Source organism: Maylandia zebra, linkage group LG12 (assembly GCF_041146795.1).
Source record: "Maylandia zebra isolate NMK-2024a linkage group LG12, Mzebra_GT3a, whole genome shotgun sequence".
Lineage (NCBI taxonomy): Eukaryota > Metazoa > Chordata > Actinopteri > Cichliformes > Cichlidae > Maylandia > Maylandia zebra.
In genome coordinates, this window is record NC_135178.1 from 2,306,109 (window position 1) to 2,321,135 (window position 15,027).

Below are 15,027 nucleotides of genomic sequence, written 5' to 3' on the forward strand. Positions count from 1 at the left end.
TCCCAAAGTGTGGGGCCCGCCCCCTAGGGGGGGGGGGGCGCAGATCCATTGCAGGGCGCGGTATGAAAAGGGGGGGAAAAAAACCAAACGCTTGGACACTGCTAGCACGGGGGCCACAGAAACGCAAAGCAGGAGATGAAGCATCGCTGAATATGTTTCCAAACCAACTTCATTCTAAGCCAAAGACTAGAAAATATGCTGAAGCAAATCTTCTCTTTGGTTTCACCTGCACAAGTGCTGAGGTAGGTCTCCCTGCAGGATTGGTTTTCGCTGGGCTCTTCAAATCCCGGACAAACAGGATCCCACAGCTGTTTGTTTTTCAACCCATTTTGCACAGAGAGGCATTTTTTGAAAAATGTATTGATAGCATTATTGAACATTATTACACAGGAAAAAAAACAACACGTAAAATAATCACACCGTGATGCCTCTGCCTTTGTAAATGGAGGGACAGTAACTGCGTGTAAAACCTGCAGACAGTCAGATTAACAGCATTTCGTCTCTATCTCCATTCTGCAGTTCATCTCATGTAAACAATAACGTGGCCACAGCGTGATGTGAATAAAGGCACATACCTTTGACGTTGTGTGACGAACTCTGTATTCCTCGTCCACACGTAAACGCAAAAAAGGAGTTTTAAAAAATCTCAGTTTTCGGTGATTTGAAACGCCGTTTACGTGGACGAAACAGCTGTGTTTTCAAAAATACTCGTGTAGGTGCGGACGCAGTGTAAGAGAGTTTGGAGATTATTTTATTACTACCTGCAGATTACTTGTATTTGCTTAATTGTTTACTAAATGTTTGAGGTGTGAAATAAACCGCAATGGAGCAAAATATGGGTGCATGTGGTTGGAGGATGTGTTTGTGCGCACGTGCACGCGCCGGAGGGGGGAACATTTTTCTTGCAAAACAAGGGGGGGCCTAGCAAAAAAAAAATTGGGAACCACTGTGCTAATCAAGTCCAAAACCTCAGTTTCTGTCCATTGACTCGCTCCGTCTACAGTTTCCGCCATGCTTTCTCGTTTGTCTTCTCCGGCGCTGATAATTGGCGTCTGTCTTGTGTCAGTGACGTAAAAGACGGATTTAATGCGGCATGACCGTTCAAACAGCAGTCGCTTTCTAAAACATCAAAAACATGCTCCATAAAGCACCCTCCAATAGCCAAACCCATCTGTTCTCTGATTGGATAGTTAAATTTGTGATTGACATGACATTGGCCAATCAGATGAAAGGAAGAAAAACGGGGTCAAAATTCGTACTTGTAGCTTGATACTTGAGTGCAGAGTTTCACACATATTTTTTGGCTAAGTCCACACACAAAATCTTTTTACACATACAAATCCTGATTTACAAATACAAAATATTTATGACCACAATTTGAGCCCATAAATATTTCCCAGCGACAGCAGAAGTGAACAGCTGGATGAGAAATCCATTCAGCATTAAAGCCTCTGACATACCCGAGGATTTCTCAGTTGTTGAGCAGGAGAGCTTTACAGAACTATCTTGTGATGAGACACTGAAGTCTGCTTTCAGAAATCAGACATTGTTTGAACTTTTGGATGCAGCTGCGCAGCAAATACCCAGCACTTTCAGACAAGGCTGTGCACGTTCTCCTCCCATTTGCGACCACATATTTTTTTTGAGAAGGGCTTCTCTTCACTCGCCTTCATAAAGACAAAATATAGAAACAGATTTGATGCTGAATCCAACTTGATGCTGAAGCTGACCTCAATCGACGCAGACATCACAGAACGCCATGCACATCCCTCTCATTAGGTATGAAGACCAAGTAACAACAAAATTTTAATGTTTTGATTGTTTCCATGTAGCTGTTTGTCACGGTCTGCAGAGACAGGCCGTGTGGTGGTGTGTGTGATGGACCCAGGTGCGTACACAAGTGAGTAGACGGGAGTGAACTTAACAGAAAGCGAGCCTTTATTATGGCTGAAGACAAAGTGTACAAACAAAGCAGGGATAGCGCGACTAAACTAGACTATAACTAAACTGGGAAAACTAGTACTGTGACAAACTAAGAAAACTCGGTCATGGAGGTGAGAACACAGACGACGCGACACAGACTGCATGAAACACAGAGACTAAATACACATGAGGGATGATCAGGGGAAGAGGCCACACATGGGAGCACAGCTGACACACATGAACCTAAAGACAGGACAGGAGAAGTGAAACTGAATACACTGACATTGAATACAGACTTTCAAAGTAAAACAGGAAACATGGAGATTAGACATGACATGAACTAAACATAACCACGCAGACATGACGCATGAACCGGGGAGACTTAGTACAGGGGGAGATGACATAAACAACTAAGGAACAAAACTAAACTGCAATCTAGAAATTAACTAGGTGAACTAAGCTAGGTGCAAATGAATACAGAAGATACATGGAACTCAAATACTGGGTCGCTTGACCCAGGACCATGACACTGTTGTTATTATATCCCTTTTGCTGTCAATGTTTTCATGCAGTACACTTGTTAACAATCTTGCTAAGTGTTTCAGTGCAGTACATTTGTCACATCCTGAATGTGTAAATGCAGTGCACTTCATATTGTCACTTGATGGGTGTTTCAGTCAAGTACAGTTGCGGCTTTTTATGACAGTTAAAATAAATAACATTCTTATAAGAAATAAAATTGTCTCGTGTAAACTGTATATGTTGTTAAATAGGTCTATACTATTGTATTTTAATGTCGGTCATAATGGTGGTACTTCAAAAGCCATATATTTTCTGAGGTGATACTCATTGTAAAGAGTTTGAGAACCGCTGCCCTAATATAATAGGCTGATGAAGGTTTCCACTTTTTAATAATCCCACCTTCACCCCAAAAGTTTCATCTGCATGGAGCCATTCGGTACATGGAGAGAGGTAGGAAGTCCTCTTCCCTTTTTTGGGTGGAACAGCCAGGCCCCTCCAGTTCTCAACTGCATCTTCATCAGCCAGAGGAATGTTTGTGGCAGCATCAGATCCCACAGACGGGTGAGCATCCATTTTCATTTTGTCTTCTGCACTGCGAGTCGTCATGGAGCCAGAATTGGCATCTGTGACTTACAGTGATTGTTGCCTCATCTTTGATCTTTTGCAGAACAAATCCGCATATTTCCTTCGATGAAGGAAAGATGATGAGCAATAAAGGGATTGACACAAACAGGCAAGTTTTCGTGTTTGAACTCAGCTTCAACAGTGGCTGAACTTGCTGTGATGCTGGTGCTTTGGAAGAGAGGGACCATTATTCATGTCCAGAGTGGCAAGTAACTTGCGAGTCTTATTATATGAGGAATAATCTCAGGGAGAAAGTGAATATTATCTCTATCCTCGTTTGCTGCAGCAGGTGACCTGCTCTCCTCACATATTTCTGTTACCCAGTGTCGTAGGTCAGTCTGGATCTCATCAACTGAATCCAATCTCTCACTTTCCTCTGTCTGTTCATCTGGAATGATGATGGAGTCTTGAGGAATTTGGGCTTTCAGGTATTTCTTGCAGCTTTCTGAAGGAAGGGCGGCTCCTTCATCACGTTCTTCCTCACTGAGGGCCACAACAGTGATAGCACGTAGGAGCTGTTTTGCATCGTCCAAGTATTGTGACTGAAGAAGCTTTGCTAATGACCTGACAAAGAAATCTTTAACACGATGTGTTTTCTTCTTCAGGCAGTCCCACTGGCATATCATCTTGATGCAGTGCACAACATCAACCCTGATAAAACAAGGGGGGACTTTGGCAGACTGGGTTCCAAGAAGGACATGAAAGCATTCATTAAGGTAGGACTTCAGATCAGGATGAGCAGGGAAATCCTTGACCAGAGCTCCCAGAGTAAAGTCACTCCCAGCTTCCTTTGGCACAGGTGCACCTGCACGAATCCATTCTGTCAACCAGTTTGTGATGGCATTAACATCCTGTTTTTCTGACAGCATTTGCACCACTGAGACACTGAGGCAATTGTTTTCTGTCAGAATGCCTTGATAAAGGAAGATATGGCCATTTGGTGTCAGCGGTTTTCTCACAACTTGCATCAAACACACAGTTGGGGGAGATTTTTTTGACAATGTCTTGTAAACATGCATCTGAGTTTGACTCCAGTAATGACAGAAAACCTGTCCAGCCCAATATCTCGGATGCTACCACTGTGAGGAACACTATATTTTAATAATTGCAGAGATGCAATGGGGTCCGAGTCTATTCTCTCTTGTTTGGTTTTTCGCAGAGTGGCCAAATTTGGAAAGTGGCTTGGCTCAGGATCTCCAACATCCATCAAATCTGCTGCCTGCGCTGACCTCCATACAGCTGGTTCCATTCTGCCCTCACACAACTCTTTAGCGATTTGTTCACACAGGTTTTCAGACATGAACCGCTTGGAGTGGCAAGTGTGCAAGGAGAGATCTGTATTTCTCATGAAACACTGGAGTTCAATTGAACTGTTAATTGCCGTCTGTCTGTCACATGACATTTCTTACTGGCCATGACACTCCTTACAGCACAAGAGTAGACCACTTTGGTCCATTATCGAGCAGTCTGGGATGTTGACCTTTGAATGACCTATAAAATAAAGTGTAATATCTCAAAAGTCAAAGCAGCACAAACGATAATTTTACCTGCACAAATCTGCACAAACGAAGTACTAACTGCTCTGCCTACTTGCCTTTACTTTTCAAGTGGGTGGGTACCTGTGTCGATTATTGGTATAGGTGTGAATCCAACTTGGTCTTTTTTGTTGTGACCTAAAACCATATCAGAAATAAATAAATGCCACTTCACCTTAAAAGCCTTTTTAATTGTGTATTTTTTTCACAACTGTTTTTTTCCCAGTTAAACAGATATTAGTATGGTGACTTCAAAGAGACTTGACTGCAGAACAATGTGCATCTTCAACAAACTGGTTTGGTGAATCACGTTTTTTCTGAATTCTTAGTCAAAATCCTTGCTGTGTTTGGGCTTACATAGGCCTGCTGCAAGGACCTAAACGCAGGACTCGGAACATGGAGGAATGAACTGAAAGAGGCAGCTTTACTGTGCTGAAAAACTCAGATGACAAAATGCAGGGAACAGAACATATAAACGGGGAAATAGGGAACTAACATGAAAACTTGAGACCTACGAAACTAAAGACTAAAAAAACTAACAAATTACACTTTAACCAGGAGCACGGAGGAATTACACACCTGTGTGAGGGTACGATGCAACAACAACTGTCTGGGAGAACTGAAAGAGCCGGTTCTCTAAAAAGAGCCGGAAATCCCATCACTACGCGATAAGGATCCGGCTCGTGTCGTTCACGTCAAAGATCCGGCTCTAAGAGCCATTTCGTTCGCGACCGACACATCACTACTGGGAAGACAGGACTAAAATTCACAAGGGAGAAATCAGGGAGTGGGAGACACAGCTAGAAGTAATCAGGCAGACGGGGAACAGAAGCTGAACACAAAACACCACTATCAAAATAAAACAGGAAGCACATGACAGGGACAGAGACACGGACTCGACACCGAGCAAGGTACCAAACCTAAGAACTAGAACTCAGAAAATACTGAGCTAGGAATACTTGAGAGAGAAACCAAAACTAAAAGACTAGCAACGACACATCATGAAATCTAGGATAAATAACACAAAACAGATAAAGACCTTGAACTTAAATTTGCCAATGAATTGGTATCAGAGCCTCTCACCCTAGCCTAGCAACTAAGTTAAATGATTTCTTCCAAAGTACCATTAATGAAACTGCACAATTGTTTTATAATTCACGTCACTCTCAACAAAATACCGGGGGAATACCGACCCCAAAATGGATGTCTCTTCTCAAGACTCAAAGTTCAATATTCAAAAAAATTACAGAAAATGAAATAGAAAGTATATGTCAAAATTAAAAAGTTCTAAAGCAAGGGATGAGTTTGTTTGTGATACCAGTTTTTTTAAGCATTGTAAATCTTGTATTTTGGTCCCTATCTTTTCAAAGATAGCGGAAAAGTGGGTTGTGAATTCTATCAATGAGCATCTTAATGATTCCAACCCGGTTTGCACCCTATGCAATTCAGATTTCACACTCTTCATTCAACTGAAACGACTGTCTGCTTTTGTTCAGATGGTGAAGTCTTATTTAGACAAGAGCCGTTATGTTGCGGCTGTTTCTGTTGATTTTAAGCATGCGTTTGAGTTCTTATCTAGACTGTCAACATTTAACTTTAGTAATCACACTGTTAAATGGATACAGTCTTATTTATTAGATAGAAAACAATGCGTGCAAATAAAGAATAGTAAGTCACCCCATCTTCACTGTACGAAAGGTGTACCTCAGGGTTCAATTCTAGGCCCCCTGTTATTTTCACTCTATGTAAATGACTTGCCCAATGTGTGCAAAAATGTGGACGCGATCGTGTATGCTAATGATACGGTAATTTTTCCACAAGCCAAAACTGCTAATTTTGCAGCCCATCAGCTTTCATTGGAATTACGCGATTTACAAAAATGGCTGAATGACTCATGCCTGTGCCATAATTTTTTAAAAACGTATCATTGTGTTTTAGTAAACCTAAAACAACCGTGGCTGCATAAAAGTTTGATTGGGTGCACAAGAACTAATTAATGTTGAGGAATTTAAGTATTTTTTGAGTGCTACTAGACTTGAAATTATCCTTTAAAAAAAACGTTAAAAAGTAGCAAACTGTAAATGTTAATATACGGAACTTTAGACATATTCGCACTTCATTAACAGACACAGCAGCGATTACATTACTCTATGATACTGGCTCATACTCCATACTGTATTACAAGTTGGTCTTATACGAGTCTTGCTTCTATTGGGCCAATTTAAGTATGCTACAAAAGAGCATTGAAAATATTAGACAAGAAACCTTTGTCATACTACCATTGTCAAATTTTAGATAAATACAAGTTTTTAAATTTTATCAATTTCAGATTATTTAAATGTGCCTGTCTGATCTACAAGGTTATACATGGTGGGGCGCCTCCACCAATGAGTGATCTTATTAATCTAAAGTCTAGCAGTGTTGCCGGGTCTCGACTGACTCGAGCCACTGTGAGAGGTGATTATGAATTGGCATTTAGACGGACCACCTTTTCACAGAATGCTCTGTCATATCAGAGAGTGAGCTTCTGGAATAGTCTTCCACTGTCAGTGAGGGAAAGGACAAGCCTCCCTATTTTTAGGAGTAATTTAAAAGGGTGGCTGTGATCATGTTTAATTAATCATGGTTATATATTGCACGTGAAATAGAGTTATAGCATTACAAAAAGGGACACAGTTATTAGTGTAATGGGTCAGTGCAATATCAGGACAGGACTTATGTGCAATATAACTGGTGTGTTTCCATTATTGTTTTCTATATTGGCCTATGTTGTCCACTCTTGTTGTCATTGTTTGTTCTAATATAATGTAATCACTGTTTTTGTCCTTGTCTCTATATACATGGTCTGTAAATGATATCTGTATGTTTTTATACAGAGGGTCTGCTGATGGAAATGAGCCAAAAGCTGTTGTTATGGTCTGGGTGAAGCACCTGTGTTCCTGGTGTCTTCACCCCTGGGCGGGGCCCCTTCGTTTCCACCGACTAGCTGCACCTGTGAGCAATGAGGCTGCAGAGATATAAGACCAGCAATCCACCATTGCCAGATTGTCCGTGAATCTGCATTAGTGAAGGTTATTGCAGTAGTTGAATGTTGCCATTGTTTTAGTGGAATTAATTCTTTGCTCACAGTCAAGCCTCCAGATGACAGGTTGCCTTTACCTCACTGTGTTTGACCGCTGGATTACTTGCAGCTCCACTAGATATGCTCACCTGCCCAGCACATGGACCATGCACTAAGATCTCTCTTTGTTTCCCGCAGACCGTCTCCCCCTCTGTTTCGCCTCTGCCTGTAGAGAGTAAGGCTATGTACATGAGTATGTTTGAAAATGGAGATTTTCAGGGTGTTTTGTTTTAACTCCCGTCCACACGTGAAGTTTTGAAAAAAAAAATATCTCCGTCCACATGAAAACACTAAAATGAAAGACTAAACAGAGTTTTGTGCCCTCACAACCTGAAGTGCTTCTGAAAAGTTTTTGTTTTTCTGAAAAGGGATAATTTTGGGTTACTTTTCATGTTCCAGTGCTTCAAATGTTAATGACCAAAGAGAGTATTTTGGTTCATCTACACTGACAACCTAGGAATGAACAAAATACATACAGCATACATAAATGTAATTTTAAAAAAAAATTTTTTTTAAAGTGAATTTATTCAAAACCGACATCGGGATTTGGGTTGTGAGAGCGTCTGTGTTGAATGTAGAAGTCACGTAAGAAGTTCACTCTGACGCTGTAATCTGTAATCTAAACGAGAGGAGATGAAGGCATGGACAAGCATCTCCAGTTCACCTTTGGATACAATAGTCCTGAGTTTGGCAATGTTTCTTAGATGAAAAAAGCAGGAGCGGGTCACAGACTTGATATGAGCATCAAACGACAGTGATTGATCAAAAATTATCCCAAGATTCCACTGATTTTATCTTGGAAAAATCCTAGAAAGTCATTGCAGTGCTTATCTGAAAAGACAGGTGTGCACGGAGTTGCGGGGGAGACTATGTTATTTACTGTGTCGAAGAGAACCTTAGGATTTCTTTTTCCTACTGCGAGTAGTTCAGAGAAATAAGTGGCTCTCGCATCTTTCACCATGTTTTTGAAGGTAGATAATAGTGGAGCTTATGAACTTCAAGTTTTGTGGCTTTCCACAGGCGCTTAGTTTTACGGAAAATTCACCTAAAGCTGTGAATAGCTTCTGTGAACCAGGGCAGGGATTTAGTAGTGCTGCCGTTTGTTCATGTTGGACTAAAAGATTATATATGAAAGGAGTGCAACCAATCAAAACTCTCACTTTTGGGATTCGGGGCACACATACCTTGTTATTCAGACACTGGGAGAGCCATCTTTCTAGAAGCTCCTCTGGTCCTGATGACTCCTGCTCTTCCTGGTCAGATCCTTGATTGTCTTTGTCCTGCATAGATTCTCTGTCCTCTCTCCTTTTCACTTTCTTTGCTGCATATGTTGAAAATGCATTCGTTGTCAGTGCTCAGCTCTGGAGGGTGTCCTCTGCAGGGTCCTTAAGCTGTGCAAAGCAATATTGCTCATTATTAATAAATGTAAGTGTACAGATAAATGTATAACATAAACAGGTCTGACTTTAGCTTGTTTAAATAACCTTGGTAAACCCTTTTGGCTGTGATGGCATCACAGCACATAAATGTTGCCACTGTGTCGTTAAGTTTTACGTCCCAACTGTTGCTTGGCCGGGAAGAATAATTAATGTTTTAAAAAGAAACCAGATGAATAAATTCCATGACACTTCAACCCTACTTCATAGTATGTCTAAAAAATTAAAGGTTTTCTTACATAAGTGCTACTGGAGAAATATAGCATGTTGAATGTGGGTGCAGTCCCCATATTCATCTTCTCCCAGGCTGCCTTGAAATTTCTGGTAGCTTATGATGAACACCTCCATTGGAACTGTGGGGAAAAAGTAGATGCCTCCGAACTGCCTTCAATATTTTCTCTAATAGCTGTAACGCTGCAACCAGGCGTGCTCGTTCCTATAGAGGGACCGCTGCTTGCCCATGGTACTTTTGAGTCTTGTGCTGTTCAACCTAATAAATCAAAAGACATGTTCATTCTCTCTGATCAGCTGACTAAACAATGTATATGCCTCTTAGGTAACTATAACTCTTATAGTTTTCGTACTTACGGATGATGTGGGCACCATGCTTAGTTTTTTTTCTACCGTTTCAACCCCCTCTGATTCACTGATAACACAGCCCCCCCATTCCAAGGGCTTTCCCTCTATAAAATACCACTGTGCAATACTTCATTTTCTCTCTATCTCATTGTACATCTAAATATTCTATTCCTCAATACTCATGTTGATGGCCACACCCTTTCGGTGGCCAGTTATGGAAATGATGTATCCACCCAACCGTCCAAAAAACAATTTTACTTTTGATCCGATCTGGGGTTGCTTCTCGAGTTTATCTGTAGAAGCAGAAATAGAACATTGTATGCATTAGTATGTCATGCTAATACATATAGTGCATTTACATGTGCAGTTCTTTTGTGCAGATTATAGAGGGACTTTATAAGCACCATTTCTCAAGGACCACAAGAGCACCACAAAGCACCAAACACATTTTCCAGAATAACCATACACACAAACCCAGTTTTCAGTTCCAAGTCCCTGTAATGTGTCATGAGACCTGGGGTTAAAGTCCCACCCCCTGGTCGCCTCTACATCACAGCTAAGAGAAGTTCAAAGGTCTTAAAATCAAACAAATGTGATAAAAAAAAATATTCAAAGTGATAAAACAGAGCTTTTCTCTATTTCCACTAATGCAAACGTGCTAATCATTTCAAAGAAGAAGTTAAATAAAATAAAAAAAGGTAATTAACAGAGTTAATTACAGTACATTAACATTAACAGTAATCCTAGTGGATATAACACTCTCCTTTATGCTGTTTCGCAGATAAACCTGTTTCTTACCAAATCTTTTATGTTCTGAACTGTTCTTCCTGCCAACACTGGTTCCTCTGCCAGTTTCCAATGACTGCATTCATTTCTGGTGGCCAGTTTCCCTTTGTTTATGTGGTCATTAAAATGCTTCATCACTGCAGCAACCTCAGCCTTGGACCACCTTTTTTATGGGAGCTCTTCTTGAATCACGGGCTTGAGAAGCATTTTTATCTGGAAGAAGCAGAAAATTGTTGGAATATCCAGCAACTGATCTCCTCAGTTTTAAACATTTGTTGATTGTTGTTAAAAGAAGGGATGCTACCCTCTCCCAACTTCTGAGGTGTGTTGCTACCATCAATATCAAAATGAGCTAATGTTCGCTTTAAATATTACATTGTCTCATTTTAGACATTTGATACATTTTCAGTGTTCTAGTGTGTAAAAAGATAAGTTGAATACAAGTTTTGTGATGCATGCTCAATCATTAAGCCAAGTTCGTCCCAAAAGGTTGATTCTGTTCGTCTGGACGCAGCGTTTCATGACGTTCCTCCCACTGAAAACAATATGTCCAGATGAACAGAATCAACCTTTTGAGATTTACTTACCTTAATGATTGAGCATGCATCCTCTGAGCACCATAGTATGTCTTGAAATAGTCAGGGGACACCCTGCCCTAAAAATGTTTGTCCGCTGTCCTTAACCTTGAGCTTCTGAAAATAATGGACTACATTTAATGGCTACAATGTGGTGATTCTGTTAAATCCCTTGAATTAAAGCTGAAAGTCTACACTTTTAATCACATATGGATTGATTAATTTTAAAATCCATTGTGGTGGTGTAGGTGGTGTACAGAGACAGAAATACAATAAAATTACAAAGAACGTGTCCATCAGCTTAGGGAACCAACTGTACCTCATTTTATTGATTCTGTCTTATTCTATTTTAAATTTATATTTTAAAACACATAAGGGTACTTAGACCTAAACTTCCCTTACCTTCAGAGGGAGCGGCAGTTTCATTGCTGTAGGCATCCATAGTAGCACTTCATTTGCTGGTTACACATTTTGATTAAGTTTTAATATTCGCAACAAACACATTTTATCCACTGAAACCAAAATAGTCATAACTTACCACAATCTCCAGTGTCTTGGACCTGCTCTGCGTTTGTGGACTCAGCGACTGCATGCACAGGCTCACGTGTACCACATGCCGACGTTGCGAGTGTAAATGCCGGCAAAGCCACTTTACTTTGCACTTTTATTTTGAAGAGTACCTTAGCACTTCCTCTTTTATTGTGTCAGACTTCCTGTTCTGTTCTCGGTGAGGCGACGCAAACACGTTGCTTCAGAGTGAGTAAAAGCGTTTGTTTTTGAGGGTACTCATGCAAAACTATGTGTTTTATTTATCTGTCACATGCTATAACTTTGAAAGTTTACTCAATGTGGTTGAATTCGTTTTTTATTGTGTATGCATGTCATTTGTTTGTGGTGTGGAAAGACTGGCTAAGAGATGTGCATGGAGGAGGTTGGCTAGCTGATTCAGCATGATTAGCACCCTTGGAAGCAGAAAGAGGTTGGTTAATGATTGCAAATGATTGTTTATGTATTTAAGAGACAGAATGGTTGTTGTTAATTCATTTTATTAAATGCTGTAACATAAGTAGTTTAAAAACTATTGATTTATGTCAATGTCACTATTTGAGTTAATCAAAATAATTTTCTATGGTAAAATGTGAACATTTCTGCACTTTTTACGTAAATGTTTAATGGTATTTGTTTGTGCATCTTTATAGTTTTCACGGTGCCATATTGTCGGTGGTTAAAGGAGGAGAGAATAAAGTTGCATCAGTCGAAGCTCTCTGCGTCACGAGTGGTAATTCCAAGTGGGCAGCTACAGCGAGTTCTGTACCATCATTGTACACGGACAATTCTGTTAATTGTCCGTGTTTTAAGGTTTTAATTCTGTTGATTAAGGATAATGATCAACTCCTGCCTAGCCCTAATATTTGCTCCTTTCAATACAAACCTTGAATTTCAATCTCATCCAGCGATTTTCCCTGGATCATGGAAAGTCTTTTCTCCATTGATAAAAGAAGTTTGGAAATCTTGGCCAGCTGTGCTGTGTTGCTTGGATTATCGTTATGAAATTTAATGTACTTCTAAGATGGAAGGGTTTTTTTTTTTTGTCTTGTTTTACTCTTTTGCTTCGAGCACTATGTAAATGGTAAGATCTTTATTCTGTATTCATTCAGAGACTTGAATGCTAATGAAAAAGAAAAAGCTGTGGCTTCGTTCTCCAAGTAACAAAAGGCATTTGCTGCAGATTTTTGAAAGTAGTGAGGGAGAATCTGAACATCTTCTGTGAAGGGCAATGTTTATACTTTGTCTCACTCGATGTGTTCAAGGCACAGCGAGACAATTTGAGGCTTACAACTTCTTGAACGTGTCAATGGACTTGATTAGGGCTTAATCCTCTGCTCGACAATGGATAATGTCAGAGATTTTGTGTAGTGTATGTCCCAGTTTTTGTGCGAGGCTTGTGAATGACAGTGTCTCTTCAACGAAACCTGAAGCTTTCTTTACCGCTTGCACAACTCTCTGGAAGTTAGCAGACATTATGGCTTTCTCCATGTTATGCACTAAGTTCTGCACGCAGACACAACAAATATCCCACTTCACTAAGCTTCTGTCGAATATATTCTTACTTTGTGGGGTCTTTTCCGTGTCATCTTTTGGTTTGTTAATACATCTGCGGACATGTCTCCAAAGGTCCTTCCGAACATACATCCCTTGACAGTAAAAGCAATAAACAAACTTCCCTCTACTGCTTTAGTCTTGGGTCTTCTGTTCACTGTCATTGGTCCCATTCCACCATGCAAAACTGCAGCATTATGCTTAAAATTTCCCTTATTTCTCGATTTCTGTAACAGGATTTTATGCTCCAGGGAGGGAAAATACATGCACAACATCAGGAGCCATTTTGTGTGTTTTCAGGTTTGTGTTAGTTTAGCTTTTGAAATTTTAGTTTGTGGTTTGAGTGGAAAAATGATTGCCATTTTTGTGGCAAAGTCAGTTTTTCAGATTTAGTCTTGCAAAGCTCGGTTTTATCTTCTGGCTTTTCCTCGGTCAAGTTGTAGATGGAATTTGTTGAATCTGATTGTTCATTTGCTGTGGGGATGTCATCTTGGCATAGCAGATCTTTTGATGCGTTTGGCATAACTAGGGTGCTTGTGTCTGATGATGTCACTACAGAGATGAATACAGACCACACGGTTTTTACTGCCCTATGGATTGCCAAGAAAATGGTCCTCATGAACTTTAAAAATAAAAATAATCTAAATTCTAACCAATATGGAGACCATCTGATAGATCATATTTATCTTGATACAGCCTCTGCCACCACATTAGATCAATCCCTCTGGGCTCCTTTGATCAGCTCCATCACCTAGTGGGGGTCTGGAGTCATAGTTTTGTCCCGCCTTCGCTATTGTGGTTGTTTTGGGGGCAGGTACCAGCTTGGGGTGTCTGGGGATTCCCTAGGGATGTTTTTCCTGGAGGGCTCAATCCAGGGGCTGTGGTCATGACCTGGTTGGGGCTTCGGGGACTGGTGCATCAACAGAACTGGGGGCCTCTTCAACTGGAAGGGAGGTTACATCGTTGCAGGAGGTCTCTGCTCTCCAGGTGGGGGAGAGATACTGGGTGTCTATTGTCTTATGTAGTCTGGGATACGATTAAATGATGGGGTGTGTGTAGTTTCCTCTGCGGTGGGGTCGGATGGGCTGCCCCAGGCCCATATCAATCTTACATATCAAACCATGTCAATGTGACATTGAAAAAGAGGCAAATCATCTGTAAACAGTTGTTTAAATGTTGCTCTATTAAAAGCTTCAGTCTGGAGAGAGTTGAGACAGCAATATTAGGCAAAAACAGAATTTTTACGATCTCTAACATCTTACCTAGCATTTGTGTGTAATGATTTTCTCCAATTTTGTCAATAAGAAATGGCAGGATTTTTAAGAAAACCAGCATCTGCCCAGCTGACTGTTTCAATTTATTGTCATTGATGACAGCGTATACTGACAGATATGGGACAAAGCTTATCCCTCACATCCACAGGAGAATAAGGAAAACACAGAATTGCACTGTTGAATGAATCTAAGTTCATTTGCCCTGAAAGCGCAAGATTCTTTAAAACACATTTGACTTCATATGAGGCAACACCTTCAAGAAAAACATGCATGGTGTCTTGTGGGGTTTGATTACATCAACGTGAGGAGATTCTGTTAACTTGCTTCTCCTGTTTATACCATACGTTATATTAAAATTGTCTTTCAAAAAGTCAGTATTTGCCTTTTCAGTGTCATTACATTTCTTGTAATGACTGGCCATGGTCCTTTTAACAAACAAATAGTCATTAAATTGTTCCTGCATGTCTTCAGAGTGGCATTCGAAGTGCCTGCATTTACTGTAGGCAAAACCCACTCCTTCCTTGAATCCAGCCACTTCATGCTGAGCTAGAG

At 40.4% G+C, this 15,027-nt stretch overlaps 1 long non-coding RNA gene across 1 annotated transcript; it reads right to left on the reverse strand.

The window, feature by feature from the left end:
- Nucleotides 1-1,930: 1,930 nt before the first annotated feature.
- LOC143421318 (uncharacterized) lies at nucleotides 1,931-9,630 on the reverse strand. Its single transcript, XR_013100938.1, has 4 exons — nucleotides 9,401-9,630; nucleotides 8,910-9,116; nucleotides 7,536-7,891; nucleotides 1,931-4,742 (listed from the first exon to the last, which is right to left on the reverse strand). It is a non-coding gene; the product is annotated as an uncharacterized LOC143421318 (long non-coding RNA).
- Between the last annotated feature and the right edge of the window lie 5,397 nt (nucleotides 9,631-15,027).